The 18,887-nt window shown below is 32.3% G+C and overlaps 1 long non-coding RNA gene across 1 annotated transcript; it reads left to right on the top strand.

Moving 5' to 3' along the window:
* Positions 1–223: 223 nt before the first annotated feature.
* LOC105787948 (uncharacterized) lies at positions 224–1,829 on the top strand. The gene is made up of 2 exons (XR_001131761.2): positions 224–416; positions 1,420–1,829. It is a non-coding gene; the product is annotated as an uncharacterized LOC105787948 (long non-coding RNA).
* The last annotated feature ends 17,058 nt before the right edge of the window (positions 1,830–18,887 follow it).

Here is an 18,887-nt window from a genome sequence, read left to right as displayed (position 1 = left end):
GAAAAATGAAATGGTAAATGTCCAAACCCCTTCAAGAACTTCCAAGGGTCTAATTGCTATTGGGACCTTGGTCAAATTACAAATTAAAACCTTCTATTGCTCAAAATCTAACTTTTGTCTATTTACTCAATTGCCTAAAAAATTTTACAAATTTTACAATTTGGTCCTAATCTCTTATCCCATAAATTAACAACCCACCACTTAAACCTAACTCTTAGGCCTTGTTTGGTTCACATGAATGGCTTACCTATTCCTCCCTTATTCAAACTTTGTCTTCTTACTTTCTCTTTACCCTCACCATTCTCCCAATATACCTATGTAGAACGTTTGGAGTGAGCAAGAAGAGGGGTTTGAAAGAACAACAGCAGTAACCATGGCAAAGAAGATCAACGTAACAAAGAAAGCCTTGATTCCAGGTTTAATCAAACCCTCAAGAATGTCTAAGTGTACCTCTTTCTAATCGTTCCAATTTCCCATTAATTTTTTTCCTGTATTTTCTTTCTGGTTTCTCAATGTTGATTTTGGATTGTTCTTTTTCATTAGATTTAGATAAATACCTCCTGATCTTTCTAACTTCAGTTTTGATTCTGAATTTTCGTGGAAAATTTTTTCCTCTTTAGGGGGAAATTTTGATTTCGAAAAAATTTTCAATTAGGTTTATTGGGTTTAATTTGTTGCGGTTTGCACTTAGATTGAAAGCGCCTTTTGGGAATTAAAGCCAGATCTCACAAGTTCTACTTAATGGCATAATCTGATTTCTCTTTCTTTTGGAAGATGATCCTTTCATCTTTGTGCTTAGATCATAGGATTTATCTATTTTTCCCTAAAAAGTCTGATATTTTGGTTTATTTTGTAATTTGATCATGGCATTGTTGTTGGGGAATCATAGGCATCACAGGGGTTCAAAAAGGGTTACTCATTTGTCTTTTAGCTTGGTTTTCCTGATAATAAAAAAAGGACAGTTACTAAACGTGGGGAGTTCATAAAGCTTATGGAACAAAAATGTTACAATTTGTTTGCCCATGCTTATGAATGATAATATTGCTGAGCTTGGATTTTTTAACGTAAATTAGCTGAAATGCTAACATAGGTTGCGGAGTTGTTTTTCTTAATGTAAATTGGTTGAAGATCAATGCTAACATAGGTTGCAATGTTGTTTTTCTTTATGCAAATCTCTCTTTCACTGTTAAGAAGTCAAATTGAAAAAATTTCCTCTGCAGTAAAGTTCCCTTGTCGTGTTATATAACCTTTATTACCTTGCGTATGTGGATTTGGAAATTTATGGTGGTTTTTATTATCTTAAGTGTAAAAGCAAATGTTAGGATTACATGTTAATAAAATCTTTGCTCCGTGCACTTGCTTACTCCATATTTATTGCTTCATCAACAAATAATAATTTTCTTTTATGCCTCTTTTAAGGTTGCTTAAAGGTCGCAGTATTCCTGGTAAAATATTATTGACCAGAAGGTCAGATATACTTGATGATTCAGGTTCACAAGAATGATCTCCCAGTTATCAAAGAAGCTTATCACAGAATGATAATGGTACAAGTGATGACGTGGACAAATCTGTGGAGGTGACGTTTAGAGTGACTATAGTATCTTTCATGTATTCTATTACAAAAATACGGAAAAAATGATTTAGCCTTGTACTATGTGACTTTGGACTTCTTTAAAAGTCCATGATTTAAGTAACTGAAAAACATTCCTTTCATTTAAGGAGAGGTCAGAAATACAAATAGTTCTGATGGTAATACAACTGTTAATAAGTTAACATCTTCAACCTCAAAGAATGAGGTTTTTTAATGTAAAGTGATGATCTTTTGTTAATTTCTGCCACCTTTATTATTATCGGCTTTGTAGAATGTTTCATATAAAAAATTCTCTTACAATTCACTGGATTGTGCTTTTAAAGCTTAATAACATATTAATTGTTGCATTCCAATTGTAAGGAGTTGCTTCTATTTAATGATGCCAAGGTACTAGGATTTGCTTTTAGTATCAATTTATCTTTTTAGGAGGCGTTTAGTATCAGGTTTTAGTTTGTTCCAAATGTATTTTTCTTAAGGGTGTTATGTTTCTTTATTGTATGATCTTGGTGGCTTTCTTTTCCAATTAATGGAATAAATGAAGCAACAGTTTAGAGCGAAAGAATCTGTATATCTCATATTTGATATCCAGGGTTAACCAATTTATCATCGGATGGATAAATTGTATTTATTAAATAAAATTTTATTTTATGAACTGAAAATAGGGATATGCACCACCTAATTCAGATAGAAGGGAGGGAGTTTTAAGGAGGAAACACCTTGAGTATCTTGATTGTGTTGCCCAATTTTTCCATCCATCGACAGTGATTGTTTTTTTTAGAAACAAGCACATTATGATTGATCTTGGCACCGATAATAACAACAAGATTAACTAGGCTCTCAAGGACAAACATGAGTTCATAGACATCCTTGAGATTGTATACTGTGGGGCAAGGAAAGGTCGTGGTCTGGTAATTGCTCTGAAAGATTACTCGACAAAGTACCGCCAATGAGTATTCTTGTAACCTGTAGTTCATCAGAATGTAGACTGTATGTAGATATGTTTTTCGTTTGCAATGCTTGGTAGCATGAATGTGGAGGATAATCCAATTTGAGATGAAACTTTGAAATATACATTTTATGTGCTCTTTTGATGCTTGTTTACTGTATTGCAACTTAGCTTGGAGTGACTTTCCTTACAATTGTTTGATAAGGAACAAGTGTTTTAATTTAACTATATAAAAATATAAATGATATGTTTATAAAGATGATAGTCTGTTGATTCAGCCATGGTTGTAGATGGATCTTCCAATTAACTCAATTGAAGATTATATAAACTTGATTTTTATTATATAAAAGATAAAAGAAATTTATTATAGGAAGAAAAAAAGTGCAAGGAAAAAATAAATGGATAATGGAACATTTAGCACATAAAATATGTGTTTAAAAATAATAAAGTAGTTATATATTATTTTATAATATTATATATTATGATTTTTAATTCATATTTTAATAATAATATTAAGAATGTTATTAAATTATATATTATTTTATTAAATTGTATTTAATAATAATTGTGTTAAAATATGATTAAATTATTTATTATTTTATTAAATTATATTTAATAATAATCTTATTAAAATTTAAAAACAACAATTATCTATCTAAAAAAATTCTACTAAGGGTATTTTGGTCATTTAAGTCTTTTTTCTTATGCTATTACAATATCTATTCCATTCAACCAAACACAAGACTACTATTACAACTATATTCCATTCCAGTTCTATTCCATTCTCTCCAACCAAATGTGCCCTTATTCTTTAATACCTCTCGGTTTGACTTCCTGGAGTAGCTAGATACACAATTTTGACCAAAAATTAACATTTCCAATTCTCGAAAATTCTCAAGTGTTACATGTTGAATTTTATTTTTTTTGTTTAGAAGCAATATTATTTAGTTTCAATTAAAATAATATCACAACTGAAATTGAAAAACTCATAAAATTTAAAATTATATATAATGTATCATAATAAGCACATAACTAAAATTTAGATATATCACTACTTAATAATCACCGAGCAATATGAAAAAATATTGATGGCAAGAAAAGTTCCATCACCTAAACAATATCCGATGGTTGAGTTTCATCTTCATCAACAAAGGTCCAATATATAAAATTCTTTCTAGATATTGAATTTCTTTTAGAAAATTCATCTGCATGATTGGTTTTGCAGTATGAGCATGTTGAATTTATCTTTTCTTCTACAGTCATCCTATATAATAATGTATTATAAATGAAAATTAGATTATAATAATATATATAAATAAAAACAAATAATTACTAGTGTAAATATTTTTATAATAAGATTAAATAAGAATCTTGTTGAAAATTACTTAATAATAATTTAATACAATTTTCTTTTTAACAAAGAAACATGTATACTTTCTGGAATCATAAACAAGTTTAGAAAACATAGATCAAATGCACTTGAATTGCTTTGTTCTAAAAATGAGAGGATTTAAGAGATTAGATGGTATTCAATGTAAATGGAGAACAACAAAGGTGAAGTTACGAGAAGAAACAAATTTCTACCTTATGTCTGTGATAACCACCAATTATCCAGAAATAGAAGATTTGCTTGTTATCATCAAGGAGTTCCAATCTTTTAGAGAACTGAGGTTTAAGCCTTACTTTTTGCATTTTTCCACTTTTATTTTTCAACAACTATGGATGAAAATCAAGCTAGCAGAAGTATTAAATGCGGTAGATAATGACTAAAAATGAGCTTGTTGGGTCAATGGTAAAATTTTGACACAAATCCCTTTTATCTTAAGTTCTATCCAACCTAACCCCGTTTCTCCCTCTTTTTTTTCCTTAATTTCGGCCATAAGGGCAATTTGTCAAAACAACCCTTGAATTTGTGAGAATTTAACTATTAAATCACTTTCCTAATCACATAAGGTTTTCTACTTCATATTCAACCCTAATAAGAACTTCTTCCCTTATTTCTTTCCCATTCTTCCTTCATCATTCCTTTTACAAAAATACTTTTCTCTTCTTTTGTTGGAAATTTTATTTTGAATCTAAGTTTGAGATCGAAACTCGTTCGAACTGTTCTTCATATCAATTTAGCAAAACGTCAACAATTTCCATTCTAACGAGCCAAGATCAATAAGCATTCTTGTTTCTAATTCCATAGAACCTTAGAATTCTAGAATAGCATCGTTCTTGACAATCTTTCAAATTGTTATCGAATCTTTTTCAAGTTTTCCCAAAAATCTTGCTAAAATTTGATAAATATTGAACATCGATATTAATTCTTATGCTTTTGTAAATCGAAAGACCTATTGTAGGTGACCCAGATTAGATTTGGACGTAAGGCTCGTTGTATGAGAACCAAAAAGTTAGGTATGTATTCTTTCACGAGAAAACTGAACCAGCCTAGTCTACACGACCTACCACACAGGTATATGGCCCGCCCGTGTAGATCACACAACCTCACACATTACCATGTCTCCACTGGAACCCTAGAACTTTACTTCTCACACGGCCCAAGGCTTCCTACACAACCGTGTGTTCCCTGAAACCTCGAAATTACAGTTTTGATCTAAAATTTTATGTTTTGATTAGTTTAGTCCCTAAATAGGTTTCAAAATAATTTTAGAGAATTAAATTATGTAATTAGGTCCTTGATTATATATGGCATGTTGGAATCCATGAATGATTAAATTAATACAATATTTTTTTGCATCTATGAATATTTGCATGAACTATAAATTGTATATATTACTTTATATATTTGATTGATCGTATGAACGGTATGCCTTATATTATTGTCAAATAGAATGTATAAATATGCTTGAGATTGTTACTGATTTGTCATGTGTTGAAACATTAAATGTTATAATATATGAATGCTTTAAATTGACTGTATTGCATTGCATAGGCTGGGACAATATGATCGGAGGAAGTAACGACAATATATCTTCATTTAAATGTTCGTTGTGTACCCACAGCCAAAGCAGATTCCATCTGGGTCTATTTTACCGTACAACCAGAAACCTCTAACAACTTTTTTATTTGAGTATGTTGTGCTTCCACGACCATTGGAAGATTTTATCTACATTATTTAGTTGTGTACCCATAGCCAGAGTAGATTCCAACCGCGTCAGTTTGCTACATGCCCACGACCATTGGCAATGAATACTGTAACTTAATGGTGGTATATCCATAACCCGGAGTGATTAGTGAAGGGAGTTCTAGGGAACTCCCATTATAGAGTGTAGCAGTGGGGTTGGATTTATTCTGTATGAAATTGAGATTGAATGACATCTTTGATATCATGAACATACATGTCAAAAGCTATGTTATGAGATTTATGTGCATATGATTGGATACACATATATATACATAAGTGTGTGAATATCTTATATAGTTGTAATAGGCAAATATGTGAAATTGATTGTTTGATATCTAAAACTGTAAGTTATAATGCTTAACTGTTGGTTGCATTGAAAAACCATGCTTTGAATTGAATTGCTATCTATGTTAATTATGTGTGATGTTATTTATTATATCCTATTAATGGTTTATATTGGCTTTATTGTAAATGAACTCACATTGAGCGTCATAGCTCACCCTCTTTAATTTTTCATCTTTTTAGATAACCCACTAGGTTAGGACACAGGGCGGCATCTAGAGGGACTCGACTTAACTTCATTTTTTCTTAATATTTTAGTTTCATTAATATTTTTTATTTTTATTTAAAAATATATTGTTATTATTTATTATAAATCGTGCCATGGGACTTAGGATTTAGTGTTGATCATATGTTACATGACACACATTATAAATTTTATTTAGGAGATTAGACTATTGTTATCTGATGAAATCGGTTTTACTAAAAACTAAAGTAATTTCCAACTTTTCCGCTGCCACGTAATAAATATGACTTGAGGTATAATAAATCAAGCAATCAAATTAAGTTTTCTAAATAAATTGAAAAAATGTTTTAAAACGACCGTTTAAAAAAAATCTAATAGCTTACCAGGCCACCTTGGTGGCTAATGTAGTCTCCCGAATTCAAGTCTAACGTCTACGTCAGATTGGGGAGGTTACATTTATTAGTATCAGAGCCTAGGTTTTCTAAACTCAAACTATAGAAATATGAATAAATTGCATGCATGCATTAAAAGGGTATTTTGGGAAAATCATGCCACAAAATTCTTTTGAAAATTTATTTTTTCTCTATGAAAATAAGCCTGAGACTCTGGTGTTGGTCCTAATATAGTTATTGATAATTATGAGATATTGGATGAACTAAAACTTTTAAATTATAGATATATTCTAGCTAATGTTTGAACTTTTGCATAAAAACTGTAGATATACTTAAGCTACTCAAACTATCGCAACTAGAATGAATACTCAAGGTAGACGTGGTCAAGGTAGGACTTGTAGGGCTGCACCTGTAGAGCCTCCCACTATTCAGGGCAAATATCTAATTTATAATGACTACGTTGAAAACTCTATTGCCAACGGTGGCGGAGGCTATAAGAATGATGATAACACCGTGACGGAGGAAATGCTGAGGGTTCTGAATAAGGTTGGGTGGAGACCAAATTGGATTGGAAAGCCGTGGATCTATTGCGGGGAGACTCTAGTTAAATGGGGCAGAAATTTTTAAAGGTATTATTGGTACGACTCTTACCGTAGCTAAATATTGGATGGAGTCGATAGAAAGAATCTTGGAAGACTTAGATTGTACTCTAGAGCAAAACTTGAAGGGCATTATGTCATTGCTCAAAGAGGAAGCCTATCGTTGGTGGCAGTTTGTGGTAAAAGGCACACAGGTTGAGAGGATCACTTAGGAATATTTTCAAGAGGCCTTCCAGAAAAAGTATGTGGGCACGAAATATGTGGAAGCCCGCAGGCTCGAGTTTATCGAGCAAAAGTAAGGGGATAAATCTATGGCAAAGTATGAGGTCGAGTTCTTGAGGCTCAGTTGTTATGCCCAGGGTATGGTTGCCCATAAAAATATTATGAAAAGATTTGGATTTATTTTTTATTAATTCTGATAATTGAGTTTATAAAAAGTGAATCCGAGTCCCCGATGCCAATCTAAGGAGATTGTAGAGTAGAAATCTTCTACTTTAGAAAAGAGTTTGTGACAACTCTAATAAAACTATATACTTAGGGTTTTAAATAATAAACCTAAGCTAATGCATAAAATTCTGAATTGTAGATAATTAATCATGATAAGTACTTGTGGAACTTGCGGGCATGGTGCTTGAAGGCGTGGCGGAATTGTCAAGGGGCTCAAGATGAGCCATTTTCAATGGACAACATGCCCAATTTAGAGGCCAGTGAAACTATTGGGACATCTACTGCTGAAACTAAGTCTCAAAGATGTGGGGGATGACGCACTGTCCTAAACAATTGTAAGGGTACTACAAAGGGTCGTTGAGGCCCAATCTAGATCTAGGAGGCAATGGTTAGTAACTGAATGACTCTGGTTCAATGAGGCTAAATTATTTAGGGGTATCGCTAGGGTTAACCCTACAGTGGCCGAATACTAGTTGGAGGCCACCGAGAGGATCATAAATGATTTAGACTGCACCCTAGAGCAAAAACTGAAGGGTGCGGTATATTTTCTTTGCGATGAAGCATATCGATGGTGGCAGTCATTTGAGTAGGGCACACAGCTTAAGCGTGTGACTTGGGCGTTCTTTCAGAGTGTCTTTCTGAAAAAGTACATAGGGGCAAGGTATATTGAGGCCAGTAGGTTAGAGTTTATTGGGCTGAAACTAGGTGAAATATCTGTGGCCAAGTATGAGGTCGAATTTGAGGCTAAGTAGGTATGCTCAGAGTTTGGTACTGACGAATTATGATAAGAGTGCCCGTTTTGAGGACGAACTTCACTTTGACCTAAAAGTATTGGTAGCTTCGTAGAAGGAGTGAGTCTTCAAAATGTTAGTGGAGAAGGTTAAGATCACTGGGGAGATCAAGCACATTAAGCGCGAGATGAGGGAGCAGAAGAGTGGACAAAATAAGAACAAGAGGGATTCGAGTCTTTCTAGTTCTTCTTAGTGGCCTAAGAAATGGGGCAGGTTTGATAAGCCTCAATAGGTTGAGGCGCCAGTTGGTACGATTGGGATTTAAGTTTGTGGGGACTGTAATAGACATCATCCGGGTGAGTGTTGGAGGAAGTTGGGAGCTTGTCTTCGACATGGGTATATGAAACACCACATTAATGATTGTACTTATCAAGTTGATCAAATGCAAGCTTCAGCTCTGGGTTTGGTTCAGTCACCGAGGGTAGTACGGCAGCCACTTAGGGGTTGTTGTCAGGCTAGAGTGGTAATGGTTTGGGTCGAGGACAAAGAGCACCAAGTAGAAGTGCTAATCAGATTGAGTTGAGAAAACTTGCATTAGTGTATGCGACGAGGTGCCGTGAGGACAAAGATACAGCCGACATAATAGTTGGTACATTTACTATATATTTCCTTCTATATTTTACATTGATTGATGTTGGTTCCACATATTCATATATAGCTAGTATGATTTTTTATAATTTAGGGATATCTACCGAGAGTACTTCTAGTGGGATTTCTGTGATTAATCATTTGGGTCAGTCAGTGCAAGTTAGTAAAGTGTATAGGAGATGTCCGCTAGAGATTCAATGAGTTGTTTTTCCGAGTGATTTGATGGATTTATCATTTAGGGAATTTGACTTGATTTTGGGAATAGATTAGCATCAAGCCAGTTTGGATTGTGTGACTAAAAGGGTAACTCTGAAAATTGAGGAAGGTGTGGAATTGTGATGGTCAGCGAGCATCGAGATTGCCTTTGTAATGTAATCTCCGGTTTGGTGGCAAAAAAGTTAGTTCAGAAAGGGTGTGAGGCGTATTTGGCTTATGTGCATGATATAAGTAATGTGGATTCTGTTGTTGAGAGCATTTGAATGATTAAGGATTTTTCAGAATCTTTTCTGAAGAATTTTTGGGGTTACCACTAAATAGAGAAGTCGAGTTGGGAATAGAGGTTCTGCCAGGGACAACTTTAGTGCCAAGGATAAACCTAGGTACCATCAGTTGAGGGTTAAAGAATCTGATATGCATAAGACCGCCTTTAGGACTCGTTATGGGAATTACGTGTTCCTTGTTATGTCATTCAGTTTGACGAATGCTCTTGTTGCATTCATAAATCTCATGAATCAGGTATTTCAATCATATTTGGATCAGTTCATCGTGATAATCATTAACAATATGCTGGTATACTCTAAGACTGAGGTTGATCATGATGAGTATTTTAGAATGGTTTTACAAATTCTTCGTGAGAAGAAGCTTTATGCTAAGTTGAGCAAGTGTGAATTTTGGTTAAGGGAAGTTACTTTTTTGGGACACATGGTTTCTGCCGAGGGTATCCATATGGACTCGAAAAAGATTGAGGCTATTCTTGAGAGGAAACAGCCTAGGAATGTGTCTGAGATCTAGAGTTTTCTCGGTTTGGTGGGATACTATCGGAAGTTTATGGAGGTTTCTTATTTTTTGCAGCTCCCTTGCTTAAACTGTTGTATAAGAACATGTCTTTTGTGTGGACTGATGAGCAACAATCGAGTTTTGAGAAGCTCAATTCTATTTTGACTCAGGCACCCGTTCTGATACAGCTTGAAACCAATAAGGAGTTTGTTGTGTATAATTATGCATCTTACACTGGTTTGGGTTGTGTACTAATACAAGATGGTAAAGTGGTGTCTTACATATCTAGATAGCTTAAACCGCATGAAGGTAATTATCAAACACATGACCTTAAGTTAGTTGCAGTTTTTTTCGTGCTAAAGATTTGGAGGCATTACCTGTATAGTGAGAGGTGTAGTATCTACACTAATCAAAAAAGCCTCAAGTACCTTCTCACTCAAAAGGAATTGAATTTTAGGCAATGTAGATGGATTGTGTTGCTTAAGGATTACGATCGTGTTATAGAGTATCATCCTGGTAAGGTCAATGTTGTGGTCAATGCTCTTAGTCGAAGATCAATATCTGAGTTAAGGGTGATATTTGCTCGCCTAAGTCTATTTAAGGTCGGTGGTTTGTTAGTCGAGTTGCAAGTTAAGCCGACATGGATTAATCAGATTCAACGTAAGTAGTTACTGGATGACTCTTTGGTTTTTTGAGTTCAATAGGTTAAGGAAGGTAAGACTTCTGATTTTAGGTTTAATAATGAGGGTGTGTTGTGCTTCAAAGGTAAGATTTGTGTGCTGAATGACACCGAGTTGAGGTAGTCTATCTTGCGAAAAGTGCATAGTAGCCTTATGCTATGCATCTCGGTGGTAATAAGATGTATCATGATCTCCAGGAGTTGTACTGATGGCCTGGATTGAAACAAGGGGTAACCGACTTTGTGTCTTGTTGTTTGACATGTCAGTAGGTTAAGGCTGAGCACCAACGTCCTTTAGGTTTGCTTCAACCCGTTAAGATTTCGTTATGGAAATGAGAATCGGTAACTATGGATTTTGTTAGTGGGTTGCCCTTGACACCCACTAAAAAGGATACGGTTTGGGTCATTGTGGATCTGTTGATCAAGTCTACTAATTTTCTTCTAGTTCAAATCGATTATTCTCTACAAAAATTAGCAAAATTGTATATTTCCGAGGTTGTAATACTTTATAAGGTTCTGATGTCGATTATCTCAAATCGATACCCTCAATTTACATCTCGATTTTGGAAGAAAGTGCATGAGGCCTTGGGTACTCAATTAACTTCAGTATATTGTTCCATCCATAGACTGATAGACAGTCTGAGAGGGTGATTCAAGTATTACAGAGTTATTTATCGATTTTCGTGATAGTTGGGAGGAGTTTCTGCCACAACACTAGCTGAATTTGTTTGTAATCATAACTTTCAGTCTAGTTTTAAGATGGCACCGTATGAGGCTCTATATGATCGTAAGTGTTGCACTTTGTTATGTTGGACTGAGTTGGGTGAGAAGAAGATTATGGGTTTTGAAATGGTTTCTGAAACAGAGGATAATGTTAGATTGATTTGGGAACATCTTAAGGCAGCTTTTGACAGACAAAAGTCTTATGTAGATATCAGGAGGAAAGATATAAAGTTTGTCGTGGGAGATCAGCTTTTCCTAAGGTATTTCCGTGGAAGAAGGTCCTCAGATTTGAACGTAAGAGCAAGTTGAACCCTAGGTTTATTAGGCCTTATCGGATTCTGAAACGAGTGGGGTCGTTTGCCTATCAGATAGAGTTACTTCCAAAGTTAGATTGTATACACGATTTTTTTTTCACATCTCTATGTTAAGACGGTATCGGTCTGATCTATCTCACATTGTGTCGTTGACGTGATTGAGGTAAGGCCGAATTTGACTTTCGAGGAAGAACCAGTGCAAATTTTGGATCGAGAGGTTAAGGTATTGAGAAAGAAGACTATTCTGTTAGTTAAGGTTATGTGGTTAAGGTTATGTGGTGGAATCATGGTACATAGGAAGCCATTTGGGAGCCAGAGGATTTGATTTGTCAGCAATACCCACATTTTTTTTATTTAGGTAAAATTTCAAGGTCGAAATTTTTTTAAAGATGGGAGAGTTGTAACACCCTAAAATTTTTATTTTTGAATTGTTAAAATTTTACAAGTAATATTGATTTGAGCAGTGGTTAAGTTTTGTGCTTGTGTGTGAAAGGTTTTAGGTTCGAATCCTTTCCCTTGAATTTTTTTTTATTTTTGCTCCAACCTTTATCTTTGGATTTTAAGCTTAAAAATGATTTTCACTCAATTGATGACAATAATGAGCCAGTTGGTTTAGTGGTAAGGCTTCAGCTTACCTAAAAATTATGTGTTTGAGTCCCTATGCGTGCAAAACGTAAATATTTTTGCTAATTCCCCAGTCTGTGCTGCCCATGTGGTAGAGGTTGGATGAAATTTGAACTCTGGATAATCTGATAAGTTTTCATAAAATCAATTTGGTTATGATGTTTTTTAAAAACAAATTAAATTAGAAGTTTTTCCCAAAATTCTTCTCACCACTCTCTCACGTTTCTCACTTTCTCTCTTCCTCTTTCCATGTTCAATTATTTTTTTTCAATTTTGTGATTAACTCTTTTACTGTTTCCTCTTTTGGGTTTCCTTCTTTGTGTTTCCCTTCTACTATCTCTTTTCCTCCATTCTTTTTTTCATCTTCTTGCTATTTTTTTTGTGTTGTTGGACATTTTGATTAATGTACGTCTGTTTAATACGATAATTTCTTCAAAAGTAGCTTTTGTTTACTCTTAAAGTATGTTGTTGTTCTCGTTTATTGTGGAAGGTTTGGAAGTGTCTGTGTGTGTTTTTGTAAGAATCATTTTAATTTATGGTTTTGGTGTATTGTTAGGAGAGGCTCGTGAATTGTACAACATCCTTCCAGCGAATTAGGAGATTTGTAGGACTGTCGTCTCTGTTTGGGTAGTTGATTGAATGCCAAAAGGCTGATTTCTAGCTTTCTTAAGGCCTAAGGTTAGTAGTTGTTGTCAAATTAGTGATTTAGATTTAGTGTTTCGTTACTAAAATTGGTCGTTTAAATGTTAAATTTAGGTTATGGAATTCTCGTTGTTGGATTTGCATTGAAAACCAACCAGTTGTGTAATGGAAACCTCAAAAAACAGCTAACGACGTGATGCTGAAAAGCCACTGTCGATGTCACACGGTCATGTAAGCCACACAGCCGTGTGATAAGCCGTGTGAGCCACACGGGTTGGGTTATTTGAAGTGAGATTCGAGATTAGCCACTTCGTAGGCTCCAAAATGTGTTATGTATGATTTATAGTTATGAAATATGATATTCTACCTCTGTTTATGTGATTCCTGAAAGCATGGTTTTTTATAATCTGATGTGTTTAGCATGTATGTCATATGTGCATCCGATATCTGTTTAGTATTACATGTGCATTGGGTGGGATATTGATAAAATGGAGGAAGTGTTGGCAGTTTAATGATTTTCCTTATTTAATGGTATTGCCACACCTACCTGATTCTGGTGGATTACCGCATTAATTCTGGCAGCTTGGTTGCATTATTCTGAAAAGTGACATTTGCCCACTTACAGGTGTGTGGAGTTAGATGGGTATTTATTACCCTAATTGGTGTGTAGGGTTGGACAGAGATGGTATATAGTGGATGGGGTAGGATATGAATATGTATATGAAATTTGCATCTGATTATGTATATGAAATTACATCTGATTATGTATCTGAATTGCAATTGTATACGTATTTGTTATTTTATATGCATCTGATTTGTTGTGTGGGTTGAGTTATACACTGGGCTCGTAAGCTCACCCTTTTATTTTATCCTCTTAGGTAATCAACAAACCTAGAATCAGACGGCATGCGAGAACTCGGGATTAGACTTTTTCGATAAAAACAATTTAATATGAACCTTATATTAATATTGGACTTTTTGGACTTTTTTGGGATTGTTTACTATTTTGTGATTTGTTCTGTTGATTTTCGTTTTGAATTGCTTTTTTTGATTTTAAGTAACTAATATATTCTGTTTGCGAAAATATTTGCTTAAAAGTTAAACTACAGTTTTCAACACTTTTATCACTTAAATGAATTTTGTAATAAAGTAATGGTATAAACGAGAATTTTTTCTAAAATTGGAAAACGATTTATCAAAGTTAGCACTGGTTTTACCACACGTTTTCAAAGTAAATTTATGGGATTTCAAATAAGTTAGTGTAACTCCTCAAGATTCGGTCATAACATCCAAGCCGGATGCGGGGTGTTATAATATCCCAAGAGAAGAAAATAGAAAAGCAGATCGCATGGCTAAAATAGCTTTTGCAGAGAGGAAGGGTTACAATTATTTGCAGATTGTCCTAGTGATTTAGTTTAATTAGTTGTAATTTTATTTTATTTTTTCAAAAAAAAAAGCGAAGAAGATAGATTATTTTTATATTTTTCGTTAAAAAATTGCAGATTTTCCTCTTTAAACAAAGAATGGCAGATATTAAACATTATTTTTTCCATTTAATGTCACTTTTATTTTATTACCTTTCCTTTTTATTTACTTTACTCTTTTCTATTTTTCTTTCTTTTCGAAAAATAAGTCAAAAATCTAATGCGTACTAACTTAATAACTCCATATCAAATTAAAACATGGTTAATACTAATTCAAAATCAGCAAAGGTTAACACAATGAACCAAAGTTAAGTGACATCGTTAAACATGTTATTATTTAATTGCTGATGTATTATAACATTTTGTCGTAATTCTAACTAGGTTATATATGGTAACAAAACCCTTTAGATTATATATAAAGATTTAGAGAAAAAAAGACAAATACTGTTAATTTAGCTGGCATTAGTATTATTGATAATATGAGAATATATGGGTTTGAATACGTTAAAATACGTTTATTCTCTTATTTAAGAATTGAGAAGAATATATAAATAGTTCTAATATAAAAAAATTGGAAATACTAGAATTCAAAATTTAAACTTTGTTGGAGGGTATGGAATATGTTATTAGTGTTGGTTAAAATTGCAAATATAGGATATTGTGTATCAGTTTAATCCATTAGAAAGCCCTTTGTAGGAATAATATTATATATATGCTACCCTAAGTTGTGTCTATCTATATATTATAAAATGTTAGCCGCTCAATTTCCATCGCATAATCACAAATTGATACTATTAATGGTAGCTTTTGGCATGCAGACATGCACAAAATATAATTTTAGAGACAATATAAAGGTATGTCTAAATAATTATAAAATCAAATCAAATTAATATAAAGAAATAATTTGAAATAAAACCAATTTATCAAAACTTATATCGTAATAACAATTATGAAAATGATAATAATAGAAATTAAATGAAAAGAAAAAATAAAATATATAAATAAATATTAAAGTTTTACTAAATATTATAAATAAATAAACAAAGTTAAGAACTTCAAACAGATCTCGTCCAACCTTTAATTTCAATATAATTAACAACAAAAACTTACAACCTAACATCTTGGACTTAATACTTTCTGCATGGGGAGTAATTGATTTATTTAAGTAGAAAGGTTTGGTTTTAATATAAATGGCTAAATCAATAAAAAAAATTCATTAATTTTTTATTTTATTTTAATAAATTTATATACTTTTATTACGTCTTAATCATCACTTCATATTTGCGGATTGAGTCTTATTTGATTGGCACAAGCATTGTTGTCAATGTAGGAGGACATGAGTTTAAATGCGTCGAAACATATTATCCTCTTATTTATGGGTTGGGGAAGAGCTATAGGTGGTTCTAAGTATTGTAAACAGATATGATCAGAACCTGTAATGAGATTATTTAAAAAAAAACACTTAATCTTTTAAGTTATACTCAAAAATAATTTAAAACTTTAAAATATAGTCGCATAAGCCTTTAATTTTCTAAATTATTATACCTAAATGAACCGTTGAAATAAAAGCTTAAATTATGAGGATTTTTTCATATGATAATCTAACAAAAATAATTAACATCTTAATCGAGTAACAAAAACTTATTTTATTTTTTAAAAGAAATTCAAGTAAATAATTTTAATATTTTAGCCAATATAAAACTACAAACCAAAACCCATTTCCCTATTTTTTCTTCTTCTTCTTCTTCTTCTTCTTTTCCTAGCAAGATAGTATAATAACATAAGAAATCTTTGTTGATGGTCATAGAATTACTTGTGAAAGGAGATTATAAACTAATTTCTCTTTTGAGTGTCAACCTTCTAGTGTTGAGTGTAATCTTTGGGTAACCAAAAGCTGTCGGCTTGTTATTGCATGAGGTTGTTTGTGGTTAAGAAATTATAGCATTTATGTTTATATGGTCAAATACTCATAATATTATTGTAAAAACTAAGATAAAAGTTGAGTTGAAGTGAAGTGAAGCCTAAATATAATTTTATTCAAATTCATTTCAACTTATAATTGAGTAAACTTGACCCTCTCACATTATTATTTAAAATTATTTATTAATTAAATTTTAAAATATTGATGACATATTTTAATGTTTACACTATGATATATATTACTGGTAATTACATAATATATAATGATACACCTACCATATAGAAGAAAATAAAATAAAATAAAAATATTTCTTTTAAAAATTAATAGTTGCTAATAAAAGTAATAAAAATACTAATGAGAAAAAATTAATTAAAAATTTTTGAGACGTTGAATTTGTAAAACAAGTTTTTTCACCATAATTAAAAAAAATGCTTAAGAGGTAGGTATATTAAAATTGTGAAAGTGTCTAGCTTTCTTTTCTGTTTTTTTTCTAGCTTTCGTTTTAACTCATTTTGGATTTTGTTTTGTTAGAAAATATTTAATAATTATTATATTAACTTTATCTCCTATCTCTAATTATCTAAAGTAGTATTTAGTTTGATTTCCTTTTATATTTTTCTAATTTAGTTGGATTCAATTAACTCATAACACCAAAAGTTTAAATAATAGTATAGATATAATTAAAAAATATTAAAGCATTAATATTGGATAAAGCTTTATTACTTTTTTTATCTAAGATTATTGTATGTTTTAACTTAATAATCCATACTATATATAATGTGCTACAGGTTGATGATATGTGTTAGCTGAACACAAACTCAAGTTAGGAACTGACTAAAATCTTTCTTTTACAAAATAAAAAAGTTAACTCTGGTCAAATCAGTGCTATCTAGTGTTCCTATATATCAATTATTATGTTCCAAAGCACCAAAAGATACTTGTGATAGAATGGATCAAACTATGAGAAATTTTTGGTGCGGTGATGAACCGAACAGAAGAAAGTTACATTTTATCAACTGGAATAAAATCTGCTCAAACAAATCCATAGGTGGCCTTAGGATTTGAAACATGCAAGCAATGAACAAAGCACTATTGGCCAAACTTGTTAGGAGAATCACTAATGGGAATTGTTGCTGATTCAAGAAACTTTGTGTTAAACTAAGTCTTATTGGATAATATGTTTTGATATAACAAATTAAAGTGTTTTTGAATCAAAGTAAAGTTGAGCAATTTCATAAAATCAAGTTGAAATGGTTTTAATTGAGTTAAACACTTTCAAATATGTTTTAATCATTTTCAAACAAGTTAGAATTGCTCTAGGACAAAAAGTACGTATCGATATTCTACAAGATATCGGTACTCCTCTGTTAATCGATACCAAATTGACATTCTGGAATTTGTAACCTCTGCCAGGTATCGATATGGTATTGATACTTTTCATAAAAGTATCAATAAATCCCTCAGGTATCGATATTGTTTCTCCAACGGTCACTGAAATCAACATTAATCATAAAAAATATTGATACCTTTTTAGTAGGTATCGATCCTCGTTGCTGCAGGTGAAGTTAATGACTTGATATTTCATCCCCAACGGTTATATTCACTTCTACAATAACCAGAACAGTTGGAAATCAATTAGTGGGTATAAATACCATCTCCCTAAGGTTTAGCAATAAGAAGAGCAATGTGCAAAGCTTAAAGATAAATCAAAACAACTTAGAGCTTAATTCTTTCATACCTTTTTCTTGTAAACACTTGTGAGCATTCATTGTATCTGTCGAAACCACTTTTTTGAAAACAAAAATTTTAGTTGTCGACTTTAAAAATAAAAATTGGAGTCGCCACCGATCCTTTATTGAGGTGTGATCGGCTCACCTTTAAAAAATTATTTTGGTCCACGAATTTTGAGAAAATGAATTCGGGAGTCGGTTACGCACGAGGAAGGGTTAGCACCCTCGTAACACCCAAAATCGGTACCAAATTGATCATTTAATGTCTTAGTGTCGAAGGTTAAAAAGATTTTAAAATCAACTCAAATGATGAAATTTGAAAAAGGATAATCAATCGTTCAAATCATGTAAAGAAATCGAGTCCCAATACGTTAGGGTACAATTCATCATAATCCCCGAACTTTGAATATCATTTTATTTTATGCAAAAATTTTCATTTCGAGAAAGTAACATGTCACACCCAATACGTTAGGGCACGACAAGTTAAGTTCCAAAAATGATTTTTATGCTCATGTATTTTGAATAAAGAATATTCTCGGTCATCTAAGATTGACAAAGAAAATCAGAACCCAGTACGTTAGGGCTCAATTTCCCTCGAAAATCCCAAACTTCCAATAATACTTTATTCAAAAAAAAAAAACCTTAAAATCAAGAAAATCACTTTGATGAATGGTTTAAACCAAAATATAGTTTCAAAAGGGGATGTTAAAGTTAATGTGCAATATGATACTGATACTTTAATTTACCACATATACTGAATAAATATTTGCCAATATATATATAAATGCAATATAACAAGAAAGTCGCAAACATATGTACACATA

This window comes from Gossypium raimondii, chromosome 2 (genome assembly GCF_025698545.1).
Source record: "Gossypium raimondii isolate GPD5lz chromosome 2, ASM2569854v1, whole genome shotgun sequence".
Lineage (NCBI taxonomy): Eukaryota > Viridiplantae > Streptophyta > Magnoliopsida > Malvales > Malvaceae > Gossypium > Gossypium raimondii.
The sequence above is the reverse complement of the archived record's forward strand: the minus strand, read 5'-3'. Positions and strand labels throughout refer to the sequence as shown.